Source organism: Macrobrachium nipponense, chromosome 10, assembly GCF_015104395.2.
Source record: "Macrobrachium nipponense isolate FS-2020 chromosome 10, ASM1510439v2, whole genome shotgun sequence".
Taxonomy (NCBI): domain Eukaryota; kingdom Metazoa; phylum Arthropoda; class Malacostraca; order Decapoda; family Palaemonidae; genus Macrobrachium; species Macrobrachium nipponense.
The window spans coordinates 87,311,851-87,325,154 of NC_087204.1; the positions used below are offsets into that span (position 1 = coordinate 87,311,851).

Sequence of the window (13,304 nt, forward strand, 5' to 3'; positions counted from 1 at the left end):
TCCAGTCAGCTAGAAAAAGTTCCATTCCACCCATACTTTTCATTTAAAGATATTGTAGGATTTGTAGTAACATTAGCAGCCCTAATCATCTTAACCCTACTAGACCCCTATCTACTAGGAGACCCAGACAATTTTATTCCAGCTAATCCTCTAGTCACCCCCGCACACATTCAACCCGAATGATATTTCTTATTCGCGTATGCGATTCTACGGTCCATTCCTAACAAACTAGGCGGAGTTATTGCACTAGTTATATCAGTAGCTATTTTATTTATTCTTCCTTTTACCCACAAAAATAAATTTCGAAGACTCGCCTTTTACCCCATCAGTCAAATCTTATTTTGATCTATAATTAGAATCGTTATCTTACTGACATGAATTGGTGCCCGACCCGTAGAAGACCCATACATTTTAACCGGACAAATTCTCACAGTTCTTTATTTTTCTTTCTTCATCATTAACCCCCTAGCAATAATTACATGAGATAAACTAATAGACTGACTATTCATCTTTAGGAAGACAGGTGTTTTGAAAGCACCTAAAAAGTGTTCGAATCACTTAATAGTCTATCCTAATTTTCTTACAAACTAAATTAATAAAATCTCTAAAAAAACCTTTAACCTTATAAAAAAAATACAATAATTTAAAGCCGCAGGAAGAAATCTTTTCCAGGCCAAATACATTAACTTATCATAACGGAATCGTGGTAAAGTGCCCCGTACTCACACAAAACAGAAGCCCACGAACATAACTTTTACATAAAAAACAACAGAAACAAGGCATCTCCCTAAAAAAATAATTGAAAATAATGCACTTAAAAATAAAATCCTAGCGTATTCCGCCATAAAAATAAGAGCAAATCCCCCACCTCTATATTCAGTATTAAAACCAGACACCAACTCAGACTCTCCTTCTGCAAAATCAAACGGAGTTCGATTTCTTTCCGCTAAACAGGAAGCAAACCACAGTAAAGCCAAAGGAAAACCCAAAATAAAAAATCAACAATAACGCTGATAGCTTTCAAATAATCCCAAATCAAACCCACCTACTAAAAACAATATTCTAAGTAAAATTAAAGCCAACCTTACCTCATAAGAAATAGTTTGAGCTACAGCACGAAGACACCCTAAAAGAGAATACTTAGAATTGGAAGCTCAACCTGCACCCATGGTAGAATAAACTCTTGCCCTTGTACAGCAAAGAAAAAATAAAACCCCAAACTCGAAAGAAAACAAACCAAGCTCATAAGGTATAAGACATCAACAAACGAGAGCAATAAATAAACTGAAAACCGGAGATAAATAATAAGGAATAAAATTACTTATAGTAGGAAAAGTCTGCTCTTTAGTAAATAACTTCACAGCGTCAGCAAAAGGCTGAAGTAAACCAGCATATCCAACCTTGTTAGGACCCTTACGAATTTGAATATAACCTAAAACTTTACGTTCCAACAAGGTAAAAAAGGCAACAGAAACCAAAACTAAAATAATCAAAATAAGATAAGTCACCAACTTAATCAAAACCATCATAGAAAGAACACCTGAATTCTCCCTATTACCTATAGTAATCACTATATTAACGGATCCTAAATCCGACACATTTATCTGCCAAGGTAATCCATTAAAGTTTATCTTAAAATAAGACTATCTCAAAAGCTCAATCCTTTCGTACTAAAGCCATTTTCAAATTAATAAAAGATAGAAACCAACCTGGCTCACACCGGTTTGAACTCAAATCATGTAAAATTTTAAAGGTCGAACAGACCTACCAGCTAGACGGCTACACCTAACTGAAATTTTAATTCAACATCGAGGTCGCAACTACTCTTGTCGATAAGAACTCTCAAAGAAAATCACGCTGTTATCCCTAAAGTAACTTATACTTTTAATCCACAAAGAAGGATCACACACTAATTATAATTATTAAATTAAATAGACAGTTACACATTATATCTACATCTCCCCAACGAAATATAAGCCTAATAAAGCTACTTTTCACTCAAATTGTAAGCCAAATTAAACTTATATAAAGTTTTATAGGGTCTTATCGTCCCACTAAATAATTTGAGCCTTTTCACTCAAAAGTTAAATTCAAATTACATAAAGGAGACAGCTCATCCCTCGTCCAACCTTTCATTCAAGCCTTCAATTAAAAGACTACTGACTATGCTACCTTCGCACGGTCAAATTACCGCGGCCCTTTAAATCAATCAGTGGGCAGGCTAGACTTTATAACTTATACACACAGACATGTTTTTGATAAACAGGCGGAGATAATATTTGCCGAGTTCCTTCTAAACGCCTTCTAATACTTAAAAACTTTATTTTATTTAAGATTAAAAAAAAACTCTAATTTTACTTATATAAACATTCTATCTTTCGCTTAAACAATAAACGAAATTCTTTACTAAAAACAGCAAGATACTTTAAAAATATAAATACAAATCATTATTACTTTAACGTTATACCAAGATGGCTGACTTTAAGCCCACTTCTAATGACTTACAATAAAAGTACTTAACAAAAACAACAGATAAGAAGCCTCTTCCACCTACCTTATTACCAAATTACAGTTAAACTTGGTACAAAATTAAACTCATTTCGTAAAGAACCAGATATACAAAGACCGACTAACATATCACCACTAAAAACTTTTTCAAACTACTTTATAACGTAGAAAAGCAATAAAATTTAGCTCTCTCTGTTTCGGGAATTTACAAATAACGCAGCTATATAGTAGACCCCTGATACAAAAGGTACGAAAATTCAACACTACTTTAATAAAATATTAAATAATTCCATCACTGTACTTATTAACTATAATTTCTAAACAAAATTCTTTATCATACTAAGAAACAAAACTTATTAATTTTTTATAAAATTTAACCACAAATCAATATAAAATAATAACACTTAATTTTTAAGTAGTGCCTCAGGGCAATCCCTCCAGCGTAAATGGAGTGCTTAAATAATTAGCTACAACTCACATTACTAGATGCATTTTCCAATACAACTACTATGTTACGACTTATCTCACTTTAAGTAGTGAGAGCGACGGGCGATGTGTACATATCCTAGAGCTAATATCAATTTAACATATTAAAATGAAAATACAATTAAATCCACCTTCAAGTTTCATTTTCAAGAAACAATTCGTCTATAAATACAATACATTGTAACCCACCTATGACTTTACCATTGGCTGCACCTTGACCTAATATACTTAACATAAATTAATTTCAATGGATATATTAATACACCACCTAATAATGGAGGTATACATACTGATAACAAGATAAAGTAAGATAATTCGTGGTATATCGTTTAAATGGCAGGTTCCTCTAACTAGACTTGGATACCGCCAAATCCTTTAAATTTCAAGACCATAACTAATACTAATCAAGCAATATATTTCAAATCCAGTATAACAGGGTATCTAATCCTGGTCTAAACCTAGATTTTAATAGCCTCTAAGAAAATAAGCAAGTCTCAACATTACTACTGAACTATAAATTTACACCCTCAACTCACTAAAAGAAAAAACAAAAAAACTCACAAATTCTTATCTTATAACTAATAGCTTCAATCCCTCCATCCTTTTCTCCAGTCTAACCGCGGCTGCTGGCACAAATTTTACCTAAAGAGGGATTCATTCGAGGCTTCAGGAATAGATAGAAGAGTTAGAGATTCATTTGAGGCTTCAGGAAGAGTTAGAGAGGGGTTCATTCGAGGCTTCAGAAAGAGTTAGAGAGGGATTCATTTGAGGCTTCAGAAAGAGTTAAAGATTCATTTGAGGCTTCAGTAAGAGTTAGAGAGGGATTCATGCAAAGCTCTGGAAGAGTTTAGAGAGGGGATTCATTTGATGCTTCAGGAAGAGTTAAAGATTCATTTAAGGCTTCATGAAGAGTTAAAGATTCATTTAAGGCTTCCATGAAGAGTTAAAGATTCGTTGAGGCTCCAGGAAGAGTTAGAGAGGGATTCATTTGAGGCTTCAGAAAGAGTTAGAGAGGGATTCATTTGAGGCTTCAGGAAGAGTTAAAGATTCATTTGAGGCTTCAGGAAGAGTTAGGGAGGGATTCATTCGAGGCTTCATGAAGAGTTAAAGAGGGATTCATTCGAGGCTTTAGGAATAGATAGAAGAGTTAGAGATTCATTTGAGGCTTCAGGAAGAGTTAGAGAGGGGCTCATTCGAGGCTTCAGAAAGAGTTAGAGATTCGTTTGAGGCTTCAGGAAGAGTTAGAGAGGGATTCATTCGAGGCTTCAGAAAGAGTTAGAGAGGGATTCATTTGAGGCTTCAGAAAGAGTTAGAGATTCGTTTGAGGCATCAGGAAGAGTTAGAGAGGGATTATTTCGAGGCTTCAGGAAGAGATAGAGAGGGATTCATTCGAGGCTTCAGGAAGAGATAGAGAGGGATTCATTCGAGGCTTCAGGAAGAGTTAGAGAGGGATTCACTTAAGGCTTTAGGAAGAGATAAAGATTCATTTGAGGCTTCAGGAAGAGTTAGAGAGGGACTCATTAGAGGCTTCAGGAAGAGATAGAGAGGGATTCATTCTAGGCTTCAGGAATAGATAGAAGAGTTAGAGAGGGATTCATTTGAGGCTTCAGGAAGAGTTAGAGATTCATTTGAGGCTTCAGGAAAAGTTAGAGAGTTAGGTTCATTCGATGCTTCAGGAAGAGTTAGAGATGGATTCATTGAGGCCTCCGGATGTGTTAGAGAGGGATCCATTCGAGGCTTCAGGAAGAGTTAGAGAGGGATCCTTTTGTGAGGCCTCCTCGGGTGAGTTAGTGTGGTATTCAGTCGAGGCCTTCAGTAAGAGTGGAGCGGGATTATTTGAGGCTTCAGGAAGAGTTACAGATTCATTTGAGGGTTCAGGAAGAGTTGGAAAGGGATTTCATTTGAGGTCTCCAGATGAGTTAGAAAGAAAGTCATTCGAGGATCCAGGAAGAGTTAGGTATTTATTTGAGGATTTCAGGATGAGTTTGAGAAGGATTCATTCGAGGTTTCATGAAGATTTAGAGATTCATTTGAGGCTTCAGGAAGAGTCAGAGAGGGATTCATTTGAGCCTCAGGAAGAATTAGAGAGGGATTCATTCAAGGCTTCAGGAAGAGAATGATATTCATTGAGGCTTCAGGAAAAGTTAGAGAAGGATTCATTCGGGGCTTCAGCGAAAGTTAAAGATTCATTTGAGGTTTCAGGAAGAGTTAGAGAGAGATTCTTTCGAGGCCTCAGTAAGAATTAGAGAGGGATTCATTTGAGTCTCCAGAAAGAGTTAGAGATTCATTCGAGGTTTTCAGGAAGAGTTAGAGATTCATTTGAGGCTTCAGGAAGAGTTAGAGAGGGGTTCATTCGAGGCTTCAGAAAGAGTCAGAGATTCGTTTGAGGCTTCAAGAAGAGTTAGAGAGGGATTCATTCGAGGCTTCAGAAAGAGTTAGAGAGGGATTCATTGAGGCTTCAGGAAGAGTTAAAGATTCATTTGAGGCTTCAGGAAGAGTTAGGGAGGGATTCATTCGAGGCTTCAGGAAGAGATAGAGAGGGATTCATTCGAGGCTTCAGGAATAGATAGAAGAGTTAGAGATTCATTTGAGGCTTCAGGAAGAGTTAGAGAGGGGTTCATTCGATGCTTCAGAAAGAGTTAGAGATTCGTTTGAGGCTTCAGGAAGAGTTAGAGAGGGATTCATTCGAGGCTTCAGAAAGAGTTAGAGAGGGATTCATTTGAGGCTTCAGGAAGAGTTAAAGATTCATTTGAGGCTTCAGGAAGAGTTAGGGAGGGATTCATTCGAGGCTTCATGAAGAGTTAAAGAGGGATTCATTCGAGGCTTCAGGAATAGATAGAAGAGTTAGAGATTTATTTGAGGCTTCAGGAAGTTAGAGAGGGGTTCATTTGAGGCTTCAGAAAGAGTTAGAGATTCGTTTGAGCTTCAGGAAGAGTTAGAGAGGGGTTCATTCGAGGCTTCGAAAGAGTTAGTGAGGGATTCATTTGAGGCTTCAGGAAGAGTAAAGATTCATTTGAGGCTTCAGTAAGAGTTAGAGAGGGATTCATGCGAAGCCTCTGGAAGAGTTTAGAGAGGGATTCATTTGAGGCTTCAGGAAGAGTTAAAGATTCATTTAAGGCTTCAGGAAGAGTTAAAGATTCATTTGAGGCTTCAAGAAGAGTTAGAGAGGGATTCATTCGAGGCTTCATGAAGAGTTAAAGAGGGATTCATTCGAGGCTTCAGGCAGAGATAGAGAGGGATTCATTCAGGGCTTCGGGAATAGATAGAAGAGTTGAGATTCATTTGAGCTTCAGGAAGAGTTAGAGAGGGTTCATTCGAGGCTTCAGAAAGAGTTAGAGATTCGTTTGAGGCTTCAGGAAGAGTTAGAGAGGGATTCATTCTAGGCTTCAGAAAGAGTTAGAGAGGGATTCATTTGAGTCTTCAGGAAGAGTAAATATTCATTTGAGGCTTCAGGAAGAGTTAGGGAGGGATTCATTCGAGGCTTCATGAAGAGTTAAAGAGGGATTCATTCGAGGCTTCAGGAATAGATAGAAGAGTTAGAGATTCATTTGAGGCTTCAGGAAGAGTTAGAGAGGGGTTCATTCGAGGCTTCAGAAAGAGTTAGAGAGGGATTCATTTGAGGCTTCAGGAAGAGTTAAAGATTCATTTGAGGCTTCAGTAAGAGTTAGAGAGGGATTCATGCGAAGCCTCTGGAAGAGTTTAGAGAAGGATTCATTTGATGCTTCAGGAAGAGTTAAAGATCATTTAAGGCTTCAGGAAGAGTTAAAGATTCATTTGAGGCTTCAGGAAGAGTTAGAGAGGGATTCATTCGAGGCTTCATGAAGAGTTAAAGAGGGATTCATTCGAGGCTTCAGGCAGAGATAGAGAGGGATTCATTCAAGGCTTCAGGAATAGATAGAAGAGTTAGAGATTCATTTGAGGCTTCAGGAAGAGTTAGAGAGGGGTTCATTCGAGGCTTCAGAAAGAGTTAGAGATTCGTTTGAGGCTTCAGAAGATTTAGAGAGGGATTCATTCGAGGCTTCAGATAGAGTTAGAGAGGATTCATTTGAGGCTTCAGAAGAGTTAGAGATTCATTTGAGGCTTCAGGAAGAGTTAGAGAGGGGTTCATTCGAGGCTTCAGAAAGAGTTAGAGATTCGTTTGAGGCTTCAGGAAGAGTTAGATGAGGATCCATTCTAGGCTTCAGAAAGAGTTAGAGAGGGATTCATTTGAGGCTTCAGGAAGAGTTAAAGATTCATTTGAGGCTTCAGGAAGAGTTAGGGAGGGATTCATTCGAGGCTTCATGAAGAGTTAAAGAGGGATTCATTCGAGGCTTCAGAAACCGTTAGAGATTCGTTTGAGGCTTCAGGAAGAGTTAGAGAGGGATTATTTCGAGGCTTCAGAAGAGATAGAGAGGGATTCATTCGAGGCTTCGGAGGAGATAGAGAGGGATTCATTCGAGGCTTCAGGAAGAGTTAGAGAGGGATTCACTTAAGGCTTTAGGAAGAGATAAAGATTCATTTTGAGGCTTCAGGAAGAGTTAGAGGGGGACTCATTAGAGTTCAGGAAGAGATAGAGAGGGATTCATTCTAGGCTTCAGGAATAGATAGAAGAGTTAGAGAGGGATTCATTTGAGGCTTCAGGAAGAGTTAGAGAGGGATACATTTGAGGCTTCAGGAAGAGTTAGAGATGCATACGAGCTCAGGAAGAGTTTAGAGATGGATTCATTTGAGGCCTCTGGATAAGTTAGAGAGGGAGGGATCCATTCGAGGCTTCAGGAAGAGTTAGAGGGAGGGTCTGAGGCCCCTCCGGGGGAGTTAGTGTGGTATTCAGTCGAGGCTCAGTAGAGTTGGAGCGGGATTTATTTGAGGCTTCAGGAAAGAGTTACAGACACTTCATGAGTTCAGAAGAGTTGGAAAAGGGATCATTTGCGGTCTCCAGATGAGTTTAGAAAGAGAGTCATTCGAGGATTCAGGAAGAGTTAGATATTATTGAGAGGTTCAGGATGAGTTAGAGAGAGGGGCTCATTCGAGGGTTTCATGAAGATTTTAGAGATTCATTGAGGCTTCAGGAAGAGTCAGAGAGGGATTCATTTGAGCCTCAGGAAGAATTCGAGAGGGTTTCATTCAAGGCTTCAGCAAGAGAATGAATATTCATTTGAGGCTTCTGGAAAAAGTAGAGAAGGATTCATTCGCTTCAGCCGAAAGTTAAAGATTCATTCGAGGCTTCAGAAGAGATAGAGAGGGATTCATTCGAGGCTTCAGGAAGAGATAGAGAGGGATTCATTCGAGGCTTCAAGGAAGAGTTAGAGAGGGATTCACTTAAGTCTTCAGGAAGAGATAAAGATTCATTTGAGGCTCAGGAAGAGTTAGAGAGGGACTCATTAGAGGCTTCAGGAAGAGATAGAGAGGGATTCATTCTAGGCTTCAGGAAGAGATAGAAGAGTTTAGAGAGGGATTCATTTGAGGCTTCAGGAATAGATAGAAGAGTTAGAGGAGGGATTCATTGAGGCTTCCAGGAAGAGTTAGGAGAGGGATACATTTGAGGCTTCAGGAAGAGTTAGAGATTCATACGAGGCTTCAGGAAGAGTTAGAGATGGATTCATTTGAGGCTCCGGATGAGTTAGAGAGGGAAACCATTCGAGCTTCAGGAAGAGTTAGAGAGGGATCCTTTTGAGGCCTCCGGGTGAGTTAGTGTGGTATTCAGTCGAGGCCTCAGTAAGAGTTGGAGCGGGATTTATTGAGCTTCAGGAGGATTACAGATTCATTGAGGGTTCAGGAAAAGTTGGAAAGGGATTCATTTGAGGTATCCAGATGAGTTAGAAAGAGAGTCATTCGAGGATTCAGGAAGAGTTAGATATTTATTTGAGGATTCAGGATGAGTTAGAGAAGGATTCATTCGAGTTTCATGAAGATTTAGAGATTCATTTGAGGCTTCAGGAAGAAGGTCAGAGAGGGATTCATTTGAGGCCCTCAGGAAGAATTAGAGAGGGATTCATTCAAGGCTTCAGGAGAGAATGATATTCATTTGAGGCTTCAGGAAAAGTTAGAGAAGGATTCATTCGGGGCTTCAGCGAAAGTAAAGATTCATTCGAGCGCTTCAGGAAGAGTTAGAGAGGGATTCTTTCGAGGCCTCAGTAAGAATTAGAGAGGGATTAATTTGAGTCTCCAGAAAAGAGTTAGAGATTCATTCGAGGCTCAGGAAGAGTTAGAGATTCATTGAGGATCAGAAAGAGTTAGAAAGGGGATTCAATTTGAGGCTTCAGGAAGAGTTAGAGAGGGATTCATTCAAGGCTTCATGAAGGAGTTAAAGAGGAATTCATTCGAGGCTTCAGGAATATTATAGAAAGAGTTAGAGATCATTTGAGGCTTCAGGAAGAGTTAGAGAGGGGTTCATTCGAGGCTTCAGAAAGAGTTAGAGAGGGGATTCATTTGAGGCTCAGAAAGAGTTAAAGATTTCATTTGAGGCTTCAGTAAGAGTTAGAGAGGGATTCATGCGAAGCCTCTGGAAGAGTTTAGAGAGGGATTCATTTGATGCTTCAGGAAGAGTAAAGATTCATTAAGGCTCATGAAGAGTTAAAGATTCCATTTAAGGCTTCATGAAGAGTTAAAGATTCGTTTGAGGCTCCAGGAAGAGTTAGAGAGGGATTTATTCATTTGAGGCTTCAGAAAGAGTTAGGAGAGGGTTATTATTTGAGGGCTTCAGGAAGAGTTAAGAGTTTTTTCATTTGAGGCTTCAGGAAGAGTTAGGGAGGGATTCATTCGAGGCTTCATGAAGAGTTTTAAAGAGGGATTCATTATAGGCTTCAGGAATAGATAGAAGAGTTAGAGATTCATTTGAGGCTTCAGGAAGAGTAGAGAGGGGGCCTCATTCGAGGTTCAGAAAGAGTTAGAGATTCGTTTGAGGCTTCAGGAGGAGTTAGAGAGGGATTCATTCGAGGCTTCAGAAAGAGTTAGAGAGGGATTCATTTGAGGCTTCAGAAAGAGTTAGAGATTCGTTTGAGGGCATCAGGAAGAGTTAGAGAGGGATTTATTTCGAGGCTTCAGGAAGAGATAGAGAGGATTCATTCGAGGCTTCAGGAAGAGATAGAGAGGGATTCATTCGAGCTTCAGGAAAGAGTTAGAGAGGGATTCACATAAGGCTTCAAGAGAGATAAAGATTCATTTGAGGCTTCAGGAAGAGTTAGAGAGGGACTCATTAGAGGCTTCAGGAAGAGATAGAGAGGGATTCATTCTAGGCTTCAGGAATAGATAGAAGAGTAGAGAGGGATTTCATTTGAGGCTTCAGGAAGAGTTAGAGATTCATTTGAGGCTTCAGGAAAAGTTAGTTAGAGAGGGGGTTCATTCGATGCTTCAGGAAGAGTTAGAGATGGATTCATTTGAGGCCTCCGGATGTATTAGTGAGAGGGGAATCCCATTCGAGGCTTCAGGAAGAGTTAGAGAGGGATCCTTTTGAGGCCTCCGGGTGAGTTAGTGTGGTATCAGTCGAGGCTTCAGTAAGAGTTGGAGCGGGATTTATTTGAGGCTTCAGGAAGAGTTACAGATTCATTTGAGGGTTCAGGAAGAGTTGGAAAGGGATTCATTGAGGTCTCCAGAATGAGTTAGAAAGAAAAGTCATTCGAGGATCCAGGAAGAGTTAGGTATTTATTTGAGGATTCAGGATGAGTTGAGAAGGATTCATTCGAGGTTTCATGAAGAATTAGAGATTCATTTGAGGCTTCAGGAAGAGTCAGAGAGGGATTCATTTGAGGCCTCAGGAAGAATTAGAGAGGGATTCATTCAAGGCTTCAGGAAGAGAATGATATTCATTTGAGGCTTCAGGAAAAGTTAGAGAAGGATTCATTCGGGGCTTCAGCGAAAGTTAAAGATTCATTTGAGGTTTCAGGAAGAGTTAGAGAGAGATTCTTTCGAGGCCTCAGTAAGAATTAGAGAGGGATTCATTTGAGTCTCCAGAAAGAGTTAGAGATTCATTCGAGTTTCAGGAAGAGTTTAGAGATTCATTGAGGCTTCAGGAAGAGTTTAGAGAGGGGTTCATTCGAGGCTTCAGAAAGAGTCAGAGATTCGTTTGAGGCTTCAAGAAGAGTTAGAGAGGGATTCATTCGAGGCTTCAGAAAGAGTTAGAGAGGGATTCATTTGAGGCTTCAGGAAGAGTTAAAGATTCATTTGAGGCTTCAGGAAGAGTTAGGGAGGGATTCATTCGAGGCTTCAGGAAGAGATAGAGAGGGATTCATTCGAGGCTTCAGGAATAGATAGAAGAGTTAGAGATTCATTTGAGGCTTCAGGAAAAAGTTAGAGAGTCATCGATGCTTCAGAAAGAGTTAGAGATTCGTTTGAGGCTTCAGGAAGAGTTAGAGAGGGATTCATTCGAGGCTTCAGAAAGAGTTAGAGAGGGATTCATTTGAGGCTTCAGGAAGAGTTAAAGATTCATTTGAGGCTTCAGGAAGAGTTAGGGAGGGATTCATTCGAGGCTTCATGAAGAGTTAAAGAGGGATTCATTCGAGGCTTCAGGAATAGATAGAAGAGTTAGAGATTCATTTGAGGCTTCAGGAAGAGTTAGAGAGGGGTTCATTCGAGGCTTCAGAAAGAGTTAGAGATTCGTTTGAGGCTTCAGGAAGAGTTAGAGAGGGATTCATTCGAGGCTTCAGAAAGAGTTAGAGAGGGATTCATTTGAGGCTTCAGGAAGAGTTAAAGATTCATTTGAGGCTTCAGTAAGAGTTAGAGAGGGATTCATGCGAAGCCTCTGGAAGAGTTTAGAGAGGGATTCATTTGAGGCTTCAGGAAGAGTTAAAGATTCATTTAAGGCTTCAGGAAGAGTTAAAGATTCATTTGAGGCTTCAAGAAGAGTTAGAGAGGGATTCATTCGAGGCTTCATGAAGAGTTAAAGAGGGATTCATTCGAGGCTTCAGGCAGAGATAGAGAGGGATTCATTCAGGGCTCGGGAAAATAGATAGAAGAGTTAGAGATTCATTTGAGGCTTCAGGAAGAGTTAGAGAGGGGTTCATTCGAGGCTTCAGAAAGAGTTAGAGATTCGTTTGAGGCTTCAGGAAGAGTTAGAGAGGGATTCATTCTAGGCTTCAGAAAGAGTTAGAGAGGGATTCATTTTGAGTCTTCAGGAAGAGTTAAATATTCATTTGAGGCTTCAGGAAGAGTTAGGGAGGGATTCATTCGAGGCTTCATGAAGAGTTAAAGAGGGATTCATTCGAGGCTTCAGGAATAGATCCTTACCTTACAGACCTTACATCTTGTTCGGGTTGCCCCAGGTCCCTCAGTGTGAGGCACCTCTAATGTCTACCAGAGAGTTGCTAGTACATCTTCCGGTATATTTTGCATCTTCCAATCTTGGATGGTCTGGGATGCAGTTTAGATATTTGTCGAGCTTATTCTTAAACACATCTACGCTCACTCCTGATATATTCCTCAGATGAGCTGGCAACGCATTGAATAGACGCTGCATTATCGATGCTGTGCGTAGTGGATTAATGTCCTGTGTGCTTATTTTTTTCCTGGTATAGTTTTGGGCACTATTAATCTACCTCTGCTTGCTCTTTCTGATATTTTTAGTTCCATGATATTTTTTCTGCTATTCCTTCCTATCTGTTTCCATGCCTGAATTATCATGTAGCGTTCTCTTCTCCTTTCTAGACTATATAATTTTAAGAATTGTAGTCTTTCCCAGTAGTCTAGGTCCTTAACTTCTTCTATTCTAGCTGTAAAGGACCTTTGTACACTCTCTATTTGTGGCAATATCCTTTTGATAGTGTGGGTACCATATCATATTGCAATATTCAAGTGGACTACGAACATATGTTTTATAAAGCATAATCATGTGTTCAGCTTTTCTTGTTTGAAGTGCCGTAACAACATTCCCATTTTGCTTTATACATTTTGCCAACAGAGTTGCTATTTGATCATGCATAACATGTTCCTATTCATCATCACACCAAGGTCTTTAACTGCTTCCTTATTTGTGATGGTCTCATTATTAGGTCCTTATATGCATATAGCTTTCTTTCTCGTCTCCATAATTTATTGATTCAAATTTATCAGAGTTAAATACCATCCTATTTACCTCTGCCCAATCATATACTTTGTTAAGGTCTCTTTGTAGAGCGTTCCTATCTTCATCACAAGTAATTTCTCTACTTATTCTTGTGTCATCTGCGAAACTACTCACTACCGAATCCTTAAACATTATTGTCTATGTCTTCAATCATAATAAACAAACAGTATTGCAGCTAACACCGTACCTTGCGGCACACCGGATATTACCTTGGCTTCATCGAGTTTCTCGTCTCGTTTGCAATAAACTATCTGTTTTCTGTTGTGTAAAAATT

At 39.3% G+C, this 13,304-nt stretch overlaps 1 pseudogene; it reads right to left on the minus strand.

The window, feature by feature from the left end:
- Positions 1–585: 585 nt before the first annotated feature.
- On the minus strand, positions 586–2,918 carry LOC135223735 (NADH-ubiquinone oxidoreductase chain 1-like; annotated as a pseudogene).
- Positions 2,919–13,304: the final 10,386 nt, after the last annotated feature.